The 12,607-nt window shown below is 43.6% G+C and overlaps 1 non-coding gene across 1 annotated transcript; it reads right to left on the bottom strand.

Moving 5' to 3' along the window:
• Positions 1 to 452: 452 nt before the first annotated feature.
• Positions 453 to 525, bottom strand: trnaf-gaa (transfer RNA phenylalanine (anticodon GAA)). The gene has a single exon. It is a non-coding gene; the product is annotated as a tRNA-Phe (tRNA).
• Between the last annotated feature and the right edge of the window lie 12,082 nt (positions 526 to 12,607).

Below are 12,607 nucleotides of genomic sequence, written 5' to 3'. Positions count from 1 at the left end.
CTGTATGAATTTGTTTCATTAAAAAGATTGGATTTAAATGGTACGAAAAATATGATCAGTAGTACTCGAATGGCCCTTACCGGGACCAAACCCACGACCTTGGCATTATTACCACCATGCTTTAACCAATTGAGCAAACCGGCCACTAAGTGCACTAAGGGTGCGTGAGTGAAAGCCCAGCCTGAGGAGATTGCGTTTCCGGCTCACACTGGGTGACAGAGTTACTGCACAAACATTGAACACATCACATCGCTTAAACATTGTTCACTGTTCATATACAAAACTGGGCAGTGTGTAAATAGAAAGTAACAGAAAAAGAGCCCTGAATGTAATAACGTTCATGCTGAAAAGCATTATCACGCAACCGCTGAACAGCCCATTCCTCAAGCAATGTTCCGATATAAAACCAATCTCTCCCCTTAAAATGAAGGGGACGCAAAATAATCAGAAATTGCCAAAACCTGGGATTGAACCAGGGACTTTTAGATCTTCAGCCTAACACTCTGCCAGCTGAGTTATTTTGGCCCTACAGCAAACGCAGCAAAACCTTCTCACAACTTTTAAAAAGGAAACCTAAGCGCGGGAGGAACTGCCCCGCCCACTAAAGCCTTACTTCGAGGCCATGGTTCCCAAACACATCTCGGAGCTCAGGTTGTGTTAATGTAATGTATAATGATACTGAAAATCTTAATGCTCAGGTTAAGTTATCACTGCCCACGATCCAGACACTCTCTGATTCCGGTCTTGTACACGTTGCTGAGTTCAAAATGTTCATTTTTTGCGCACTGGCAATTAACTGACTGATAGCCGGGCTGTGATCAGCTCGGTTTGTTAGGGTGATGCCGCGCCAGAACGTACATGGAAGAATAATGATCATTGTGATTGTTCTCACACTGCAGTTAAATGTTGGCAAAACGTATAGTGTCAATCGGCAATTGTAGTTCCATATGTTGATTTAATGTTCTGCTGAGGTTTTCATAAAGACACAAAGATTGCACACCAGGCTGGATCTCACAGTGTTGAAGACACAGTGAAATATACTGGAGAGTTTATAACTGTTTCAGAACATAAAATGTCAGTAAAATTCCCCTTTCTTTTCTCGACACTGATGGGTTGTGAAAGGGAGACGGGCCGAAGTCCCACTGACCCGTACTGACCCCGAGCCAAGGTGAAATTATAAAAGGTTCAGGCCTTAGCAGTGACATGCTGAAGAGAGATAAGAGTCGCGAATCAAGGATAGATTTAACAATACTGATGTTGAATCTCTTTTAGATTTAACACTCCATGATTTTTCTGCCGTGCAATTCAGAGCTGGGAAATCACCTGTGAACCCTAAACATAGACACACAGTGAGCCAATGTGCAATACAGGACGGGCCCAGGCCAAATGAATATATTAATGCTCAGGATAAGTAACATTAGGCATAATCAGATGCCAGTCTTGTACATGTTATTAAGTTTAAAATGTTGAATTGTTCCACACTGGCAGTGCATTGATTGTTAGCAGTGCTGTGATAAGTTAGTGTGATGTGGCGCAAAACATTACATGGAGGACTAATGATTACCATGATTGATCTGACACTTGCAGTTAAATGTTTACAACACTTACAGTGTCAATCCGCAGTTCTAGTTCCACTTGTTGAGAGAGGTCTAATCATTTACTGCTGAGTTTAAAACAGCAGTGTATTTTGTATCGCAGGAATGAATGATGCGCTGCTGATGGTTGGGGCAGCAGCAGTGTGGTGAGCTGTAAATTTGTGCAGGACCGGCACATTACCTTGCATTTCAAACAACCTAAAGCACACTGATCCGCACTGACCCCGAGCCAAGGTGAAATTATGTTAAGTTCACTCTTTAGCAGCGAGAAGCAGAAGAGAGATAAAAGTCCCGAATCAAGGAGAGATTATCTGATGATGATGTTGAATCTCATTTATATCAAACACTCCATGAATTCTCTGCTGCGGGATTCACAGCTGGGGAATCACCTGATAAATCAGCTTAAACATGTGAAACTACAACCTCAGTCTCTGCTCCCTGTCTGTCATTGCACGGAGGCAGCTGCTGGCTCCACCACAGGGGCTCAGCTTGTGTGGAGTTTGCACATCTCACCCGATGTGGTACTGAGCCCCACAAAACAGAATGCCTTCAGGTTCCTTCCTCGGCCTTACACATGTTAGTTTATTGCAACCGGTGTGTTACTGAGACCCACACAGAGCAGGGAAAGCCCAGGCTCCATCCCCACCTGTGGTATGTTACTGTATCACCCAGTGTGGTACCGAGAACCACACAGAGCACGATGGGTCGAAGTTCCATTACAGAGCTGTGATTCGTTGTTGTCATTCTGTGTGCTACTGACCCCCATATAGAGCAGAAAGAGCAGGTCCCATCATTGGCCTGTGCTCTAGAGTATCTGGTTCCCAGGGCATCCAGTGAAGCAACCACGTGTGTATCTGATCCCTACATTGAAGAACAAATACAATAGCAGACGAACTCGTGGAAAGATTCCAACAGTTGTGAGAAACCCAGATACCATGTTAATTTGTTGATGAACCATTCTAATAGCTAAACGCGGGTTTTCTGATCAAGTTGTTTGAAGTATTTTCTTTTACCAACCATTTGCATGTTTCCAAACTGAATGTTGCGTTCTTTAATTGGGATAAGTAAACAGGTACTGGACAGTTGCTCTCTTGCTCATTGTGATCTGAAGTTTTAGTTTGGTAACTGCCTGTTTTAGCATATGTTGTTACCTTCAATTTAATGTGTCTCTGTGGTGCAATTGATTAATGCATTCGGCTGTTAAATAAAAGTTTGGTGGTTTTACTTCCATATTTTCAATATGTGCTTCGGCTGCAAGAAAATGGGGTTAAAACTGTGCCAGGTTGAATTCAATGTTGGAAAGTGTGAGATCTTCCATTTGGATCAGAGAAAGCCATTTTGTAGTATTTCCTTAATGGTGAGTGACTAATAGGAGCAGGAGGAGGCCATCCAGCCCCTCAGATCTTGAAACATAGAAACATAGAAACATAGAAATTCACAGCGCAGAAGGAGGCCATTTCGGCCCATCATGCCTGTGCCAGCCGACAAAGAGCCGCGCGACCCTTGGTCAGCAGCCCTAAAGGTTACATATAAACATACGAACAATGAACAATGACGAAAGGTAAAGAACATTCACCCCAACCAATCCGCCTCACACAGCTGCGACACTTCTTAAACTGAAACATTCTACATTCCATCCCGACCGGAGCCATGGGATCTCGTGGGAGAGGCAAAAACCAGTTAAAAACCTTGGCCAATTTTGGAGGAAAAAACCCGGGAAAATTCTTCTCCGACCCATCCAGGTGATTGAAACTAGTCCAGGAGATCACCCTGGCAGTATTCGATTCCCTCCAGTAATTAACATCATATTTGCACCGGCCAACAAGAGGTTATCCAGTCTAACCCTGCATATACGGCACTGTAATTACCCAGGCAACTATCTCTTAAATGTGGTGAGGGTGTCTGCATCCACCACTCTTCCAGGCAGTGAGTTCCAGATACCCATAACCCTCTGCGGAAAGAAGCACCACCCCATCCCCTCAAATCCAATCTGAGTATTCGACCAACCACCTTACAACTATGCCACTCATAATAGACCCCTCCACCAATGGAAATAGGCCCACTATATCCAAGCCCCTCAATATGTTGTAAACCTCAAAGAGGTCTCCTCTCAACCTCCTCTGAGAACAAACCCAGCCTATCCAATTTGTCCTCAGAACTAAGATTCTCCATTCCAGACAGCATCCTAGTAAATCTCCTCTGCACTCTCTCTCTAGTGAAATCACGTTCTTCCTATAATACAGTGACTAGAATTGCACGAAGTACTCCAGCTGTGGCCAAACCAAAGTTTTATAAAATTTAAGCATGAACTCTCTGCTCAGATATTATGTGCCTCAGCCAATAAAGGCAAGCAATCCATATGCCTTCTTAACCACCTTATCCAGCTTGTTTGCTACTTTCAAGGATCTGTGGACAAGTACTCCAAGGTGCCTTTGTTCATCCATGCTATTAAGTAGCTTACCGCATAATGTGTATATCATTTCCTTATTAACCCTCCCAAAGTGCATGATATCACACTTCTCTGAATTAAATTCCATTTGCCACTGCTCTGCCCACCTGACCAGTAGATTGATATCCTTCTGCAGCCCATGACTTTCCTCTTCATTATCAACAACACAGCAAATGTTAGTTTTGTCCACAAACTTCTTCATCATACTTCCTACACTCAACTCTAAATCGTTGATATACATCACAAAAGGCAAGGGGCCCCAGTACTGAGCCCTGCGGAACCCCACTCGAAACATTCTTCCAGTTACAAAAACATCAATCAACCATTACCCTTTGCTTCCTACCTCTAAGCCAAATTTGGATCCAACTTGTTACTTTGCCCTGGATCCCATGGGCTTTAACCTTCGTGACTGGTCTACCATGTGGGACCTTATCAAAAGCTTTGCTAAAGTCCATATACACGACATCATACACACTACCCTCATCGACCCTCTTGGTTACCTCCTCAAAAAATTCAATCACGTTAGTCAAACACTATCTTCCATGCTGACCATCTCTAATTAATCCTTGCCTTTCCAAATGTAGATTTATCCTGTCTTTCAGGATTTTTTCAATAAATTCACCACCACTATGGTTAGGCTGACAGGCCTGTAATTACTCAGCCCATCCCGTTCTCCCTTCTTAAATAAGGGTACGACATTAGCAGCCCTCAAATCCTCTGGCACCATGCCCAAATCCAAAGCGGACTGGAAATTGATGGTCAAGACCTTTGCTGTTTCCTCTTTTACCTCGCTCAACAGCCTGGGGTGCATTTCATCTGGCCATGGGAATTATCTACTTTCAACGCTGCTAAACCCCTAAATACTTCCTCTCTCACTATGTCTATTTCATCCGGAATATCACACGCCTCCTCGATAGCAGTATAGAAACATAGAAACATAGAAACATAGAAAATAGGTGCAGGAGTAGGCCATTCAGACATCTAGCCTGCACCGCCATTCAATGAGTTCATGGCTGAACATGCAACTTCAGTACCCCCTTCCTGCTTTCTCGCCATACCCCTTGATCCCCCGAGTAGTAAGGACTTCATCTAACTCCCTTTTGAATATAATGAGTGAATTGGCCTCAACTACTTTCTGTGGTAGAGAATTCCACAGGTTCACCACTCTCTGGGTGAAGAAGTTTCTCCTCATCTCGGTCAAAAATGGCTTACCCTTTATCCTTAGACTGGGACCCCTGGTTCTGGGCTTCCCCAACATTGGGAACATTCTTCCTGCATCTAACCTGTCTAAACCCATCAGAATTTTAAACGTTTCTATGAGGTCCCTTCTCATTCTTCTGAACTCCAGTGAATACAAGCCAAGTTGATCCAATCTTTCTTGATAGGTCAGTCACACCATCCCGGGAATCAGTCTGGTGAATCTTCGCTGCACTCCCTCAATAGCAAGAATGTCCTTCCTCAAGTTAAGAGACCAAAACTGTACACAATACTCCAGGTGTGGCCTCACCAAGGCCCTGTACAACTGTAGCAACACCTCCCTGCCCCTGTACTCAAATCCCCTCGCTATGAAAGCCAACATGCCTTTTGCTTTCTTAACCGCCTGCTGTACCTGCATGCCAACCTTCAATGACTGATGTACCATGGCACCCAGATCTCGTTGCACCTCCCCTTTTCCTAATCTGTCAACATTCAGATAATAGTCTGTCTCTCTGTTTTTACCACCAAAGTGGATAACCTCACATTTATCCACATTATACTTCACCTGCCATGCATTTGCCCACTCACCTAACCTATCCAAGTCACTCTGCAGCCTCATAGCATCCTCCTCGCAGCTTACACTGCCACCCAACTTAGTGACATCCGCAAATTTGGAGATACTACATTTAATTCCCTCGTCTAAATCATTAATGTACAATGTAAACAGCTGGGTCCCCAGCAAAGAACCTTGCGGTACCCCACTACTCACTGGCTGCCATTCTGAAAAGTACCCATTTACTCCTATTCTTTGCTTCCTGTCTGACAACCAGTTCTCAATCCACGTCAGCACACTACCCCCAATCCCATGTGCTTTAACTTTGCACATTACCTCTTGTGTGGGACCTTGTCGAAAGCCTTCTGAAAGAACAAATATACCACATCAACTGGTTCTCCCTTGTCCACGTTACTGGAAACATCCTCAAAAAATTCCAGATGATTTGTTAAGCATGATTTCCCTTTCACAAATCCATGCTGACTTTGACATAGCATGTCACCATTTTCCAAATGCACTGCTATGAGATCCTTAATAATTGATTCCATCATTTTACGCACTACTGAGGTCAGGCTGACCGGTCTATAATTCCCTGTTTTCTCTCTCCCTCCTTTTTAAAAAAGTGGGGTTACATTGGCTACCCTCCACTCGATAGGAACTGATTCAGACTCAATGGAATGTTGGAAAATGACTGTCAATGCATCCACTATTTCCAAGGCCACCTCCTTAAGTACTCGGGGATGCAGTCCATCAGGCCCTGTGGAGTTATCGGCCTTCAATCCCATCAATTTCCCCAACACAATTTTCCGACTAATAAAGATTTCCCTCAGTTCCTCCTCCTTACTAGACCCTCTGACCCCTTTTATATCCGGAAGGTTGTTGGTGTCCTCCTTAGTGAATACCGAACCAAAGTACTTGTTCAATTGGTCTGCCATTTCTTTGTTCCCCGTTATGACTTCCCCTGATTCTGACTGCAGGGGACCTACGTTTGTATTTTCTAACCTTTTTCTCTTTACATATCTATAGAAACTTTTGCAATCCGCCTGAATGTTCCCTGCAAGCTTCTTCTCGTACTCCATTTTCCCTGCCCTAATCAAACCCTTTGTCCTCCTCTGCTGAGTTCTAAATTTCTCCCTGTCCCCGGGTTCGCTGCTATTTCTGGCCAATTTGTATGCCACTGCCTTGGCTTTAATACTATCCCTGATTTCCCTTGATAGCCACGGTTGAGCCACCTTCCCTTTTTTATTTTTACACCAGACAGGAATGTACAATTGTTGTAGTTCATCCATGCGGTCTCTAAATGTCTGCCATTGCCCATCCACAGTCAACCCCTTAAGTATCATTCGCCAATCTATCCTAGCCAATTCACGCCTCATACCTTTAAAGTTACCCTTCTTTAAGTTCTGGACCATGGACTCTGAATTAACTGTTTCATTCTCCATCCTAATGCAGAATTCCACCATATTATGGTCACTCTTCCCCAAGGGGCCTCGCACAATGAGATTGCTAATTAATCCTCTGCATTACCCATTTCCTTTATGAAAACAGATGCAAAGTTTTCATTAAGAACGTTACCAACATCTTCCGCCATCCACACAAAGATTATCCTCATGGTCTCTAATAGGCCGTACCCTTTCTTTAGTTGCACTCTTACACTTAATATATTTATAGAACATCTTTGGGATTTACTTAATTTTGCTAGCCAAGAATTTTTAATGCTCTCTCTTAGCATTCCTAATATCCTTTATAATATTTGCTCATAATTTTCTATATTCCTCCAAAGATTCTATACTATCTAGCCGTTGGTATGTGACATAAGCTTCCCTTTTTATCTTTATCCTCGCCTGTAAGTCCCTAGATATCCAGCGGCTCTTGAATTGTTATTCCCACCCTTTTTCTTGAAGGGCATATGTTTAGCCAGAGCCTTCCGGATCTCCTCCTTGAATGCCTCCTACTGGTCCGACACTGATTTACTCAAAGTAGTTGTTTCCAGTCCACTGTGGCCAAATCACTCCTGAACTTTGCAAAATTAACTTTTCCCCAATTTGAGAATTTAATTCCAGGCCTATCCTTGTCCTTATCCATAACTAACTTGAATCTGACTGAATTATGGTCACCGGCACCCAAGTACACCCCCAGTAATACCCCATCAAACTGCTCAGCTTCATTCCCCAAAACTAAATGCAAAACCACCCCTCTCGTGTTGGGCGTGTTACATCCTGATTGAAAACGTTTTCCTGAATGCATTTCAAGAATTCCGCACCATCTATACCCGTCACACTGAATTTGTCCAATCAATATTTGGATGTCATAGCAGTGCATTTGGAAAGAGGTGCTATGATAGGTCCAAGTCAGCATGGATTTGTGAAAGGGAAATCATGCTTGACAAATCTTCTGGAATTTTTTGAGGATGTTTCCAGTAGAGTGGACAAGGGAGAACCAGTTGATGTGGTATATTTGGACTTTCAGAAGGCTTTCGACAAGGTCCCACACAAGAGATTAATGTGCAAAGTTAAAGCACATGGGATTGGGGGTAGTGTGCTGACATGGATTGAGAACTGGTTGTCAGACAGGAAGCAAAGAGTAGGAGTAAATGGGGACTTTTCAGAATGGCAGGCAGGTTCTGTGCTGGGACCCCAGCTGTTTACACTGTACATTAATGATTTAGACGAGGGGATTCAATGTAGTATCTCCAAATTTGCGGATGACACTAAGTTGGGTGGCAGTGTGAGCTTCGAGGAGGATGCTATGAGGCTGCAGAGTGACTTGGATAGGTTAGGTGAGTGGGCAAATGCATGGCAGATGAAGTATAATGTGGATAAATGTGAGGTTATCCATTTTGGTGGTAAAAACAGAGAGACAGACTATTATCTGAATGGCGACAGATTAGGAAAAGGGGAGGTGCAAAGAGACCTGGGTATCATGGTACATCAGTCATTGAAGGTTGGCATGCAGGTACAGCAGGCGGTTAAGAAAGCAAATGGCATGTTGGCCTTCATAGCGAGGGGATTTGAGTACAGGGGCAGGGAGGTGTTGCTACAGTTGTACAGGGCCTTGGTGAGGCCACACCTGGAGTACTGTGTACAGTTTTGGTCTCCTAACCTGAGGAAGGACATTCTTGCTATTGAGGGCGTGCAGCGAAGGTTCACCAGACTGATTCTCGGGATGGCGGGACTGACCTATCAAGAAAGACTGGATCAACTGGGCTTGTATTCACTGGAGTTCAGAAGAATGAGAGGGGACCTCATAGAAACGTTTAAAATTCTGACGGGGTTAGACAGGTTAGATGCAGGAAGAATGTTCCCAATGTTGGGGAAGTCCAGAACCAGGGGACACAGTCTAAGGATAAGGGGGAAGCCATTTAGGACCGATATGAGGAGGAATTTCTTCACCCAGAGAGTTGTGAACCTGTGGAATTCTCTACCACAGAAAGTTGTTGAGGCCAATTCACGAAATATATTCAAAAAGGAGTTAGATGAAGTCCTTACTACAAGGGGAATCAAGGGGTATGGTGAGAAAGCAGGAATGGGGTACTGAAGTTGCATGTTCAGCCATGAACTCATTGAATGGCGGTGCAGGCTAGAAGGGCCGAATGGCCTACTCTTGCACCTATTTTCTATGTTTCTCGTTAAAATCCCCTACTATTACTACCCCATGGATTTTGGACTTCACAGCAATTTGCCTTCATATTTGCTCCTCTATCTCCCTCCCACTGTTTGGGAGTGTATAATACACGCCCAGCAGTGTGATCGCCCTTTTTTATTTTTCAGTTCGACCCATGTGGCCTCATTTGATGACCCCTCAAACGTATCAACCCCCTCCATGCTGTAACAGTTTATTTAATCAATACCGCAATGCGTCTTCCCCTTTTTATCCCCCTCTCTGTCTTGTCTAAAAACCCCTGTAATTAGGAATATTAATCTGCCAATCTGCCCTTCTTTCAGCCATGTTTCTGTCATGGCCATAATGTCATACGCCCAAGTATCCAACTGTGCTCTTAGCTCATCTGCCTTCTTCGCTATACTCGTTGCATTAAAGTATATACCATTTACCTGTTGTATCAGTCAAGTAGATGAAGGCTGATCTGTATCTTAGCTGCATTTACGCCTGGATACCTGATCCAGCTTCATCTGTTTGGCCTCTCTTTTTAGGTAAGCCTGATGCTGCTCCTGGCAAGCTCTTCTACACATCTCATTGAAACAGGTTTCATCTCCTGGCTTCACTGTAATGGTACAGTAAGTGATCGGTCAGGCTAGGACGCTGCAGATTGTGGTTGAATATAATTCTGCTGCTGCTAGAGGCCTAAATTTGTAGAGTGAAAATATATGGGGTTGTATGCGATATGATATTTTATTCATATTTAACCACAAAATTAATTGAGTTTTTAAAATATTGATTCAGTTTTAATGGGGAAGGTTTTCAAAATTTTCCCACCTGGTTTCACAACGGGGATTTTTTGTGTGTGAGGCAAATGTAATAACCACTGCACTACACAAATTCTGCTCCGAGAGGTATCGTAAGAACATCACAGAAGAGAACATGGTCCACAAATGCAGGTCCTGGATTAACATTTGTATAATACACCTTATTATCTGAATTTCAAAAACAATTTAAACTCTATTAGAAGATGAACCATTGTTCGAATTGATGCATCAACTTTCAGTTTCAGACTAAAGGACATCGCAACATGGTCACCGAGTGACAGGCAAATCTTTCATAAGTGTTTTGTCTTTTGCTTGTGATACATTTTCATCAGCTCTAATTTTAGAGAGGGTATTTTATTATTTAGTTAAGAATGTTCAGTGTTTCTCACACCGGGAATCTGGTACAGCTGTTGTTCAGTCTAACACGAAGCAACAATTGTCGCCGCTTTTACACAGGGGAAGAAACTCGCCCCTGGAGGTTCACATACTGCAAGTTCCAAAATCATTCATTCTGCCCGGGATCAGAACAGGCGAACTTTTGCGTGTGAGGCGAGCGTGAAATTTGCTGCAGTCCCGAAAGCTCTGCTCAGTGTGTCAGCCGCAAGTCAGAAGGATGTGATAAGGGGGAAGGTGAGCCATTGACTCACCTCTCTCTGCACCGATTGAGATTGCAACGCTTCTCCATCAAACAACATCACTTCTGCCCCACACAGAAAGCTCACATTCCTTCTTCTCTTTCACAAACATCTCACAGAGCAAAACTACACCACATACCTGGAAAAAGTAATCATTTTAGAATCATTAAACTCCTGAAGGAGCAGTGGGGACAGACCTCATTCGCCCAAGGCAGAATCTGAAGGGTGTGGGTGTATTACTATCCTGAGAGACGACAGACCAGGGACACAGATTTCCTTGGAGTGTATGTCCACAGATCCCTGAAGGTAGCAGGCCAGTTAGATAAGATGGTTAAGAAGGCAGACAGAATGCTTGCCTTTATTAGCTGAGGCATAGAATACAAGAGTAGGAATGTTATACTAGCACTCTAAGCACTGGGTTACAGTACAGAAGGACGCAATTTTGGACCATCATACCTGTGGCTATCGACAGAGAGCTATACAGCCAAATCCCATTTTCCAGCTCATGGTCCATATCCTTGTTGGTTACAGCACTTCATGTGCAAATGCAAGTACTTTTTCAATGTGGTGAGTATTTCTGCCTCGACCACACTTTCAGGCAGTGAATTCCAGACCTTCACCGCCATCTGGGTGATGGAATTCCCACTCAAAACCCTTCTGAACTTTCTACCAATTATTTTAAATCCATTCCCCGTGGTTGTTGACCCCTCTGCCAAGGGAAACAGGTCCTTCCTATCCATTCTGTCGAGGCCCCTGATCATTTTATACATATCAGTAAGGTCTTAACTCAGCCTCCTCTGTTTCAAAGAAAAAAAACTAGCCATTACAATCTTTCCTCATAGCTAAAATTCTCCAGTCTAGCCAATATCCTCATGAATCTCATCTGTACCCTGTCTGGTACAATCACACATTTCCTATGACGTGGTGACCAGAACTGCATGCAGTGCTTTAGCTGCGGCCGAACTAGTCTTTTATACTGTTCAAGCATAAACGCCTTGGACTTCTATTCTATGCCTTGGCTAATGAAGGCAAGTATTCTGTAGGCCTTCTTAACCACCTTATCTACCTGGCCTGCTACCTTCAGGGATCTGTGAACATGCACTCTAAGTTCACTTTGTTCGTCTACGCTTCTCAGCTTGAAGGAATTCAAGCATCTACCACACGAGATGGCAGCCTGCTCCAGAGATCCACTGTTCTCTGGGGAAAAAATCAGCTACCGACAACTAACCTAGATCTAGCCTCAAACACCTATTCCCTTCATTATCTTATAAGCCTCAATCAGATCATCTCTGAGTCTATGCTTCACGAAAGTGTAGAGTCCCACCTCTTTCACTCTATCTCAAAAACAAACTTGGAATTAGTCCAGTGGCCCACCTCTGGACCTTTTGCAAAGCCTCAGTATCACCCAACGCATGAGGAGACCAAAACATGACACATTATTCCAAGCGTGGCCTGAATAATGTCTTCGACAAAGACAAAATAGCATGCTTCTTCTTAGCTCAATTGTCCAATGGATATACCCCAGCACCCTATTTGCTCCAGCTATCGATTCACAGCGTTGCTTAAGTACCTTTAAAGATGTATGTGCTAGAATGCCCAAATCTCTTTCTATCTCCATTTCTTTAATGCTTATCCCTGACGCATGAATGAATGTTGAGCATTTCCCCTGCCCACGTGCATAAGAGTGCAATTAGTTAAGTTACACACCATTTGCCAGTCATGATACCAATCTCCCAAAATAGCAAGATCTGCCT

This window comes from Pristiophorus japonicus, chromosome 19 (assembly GCF_044704955.1).
Source record: "Pristiophorus japonicus isolate sPriJap1 chromosome 19, sPriJap1.hap1, whole genome shotgun sequence".
Lineage (NCBI taxonomy): Eukaryota > Metazoa > Chordata > Chondrichthyes > Pristiophoridae > Pristiophorus > Pristiophorus japonicus.
The sequence above is the reverse complement of the archived record's forward strand: the minus strand, read 5'-3'. Positions and strand labels throughout refer to the sequence as shown.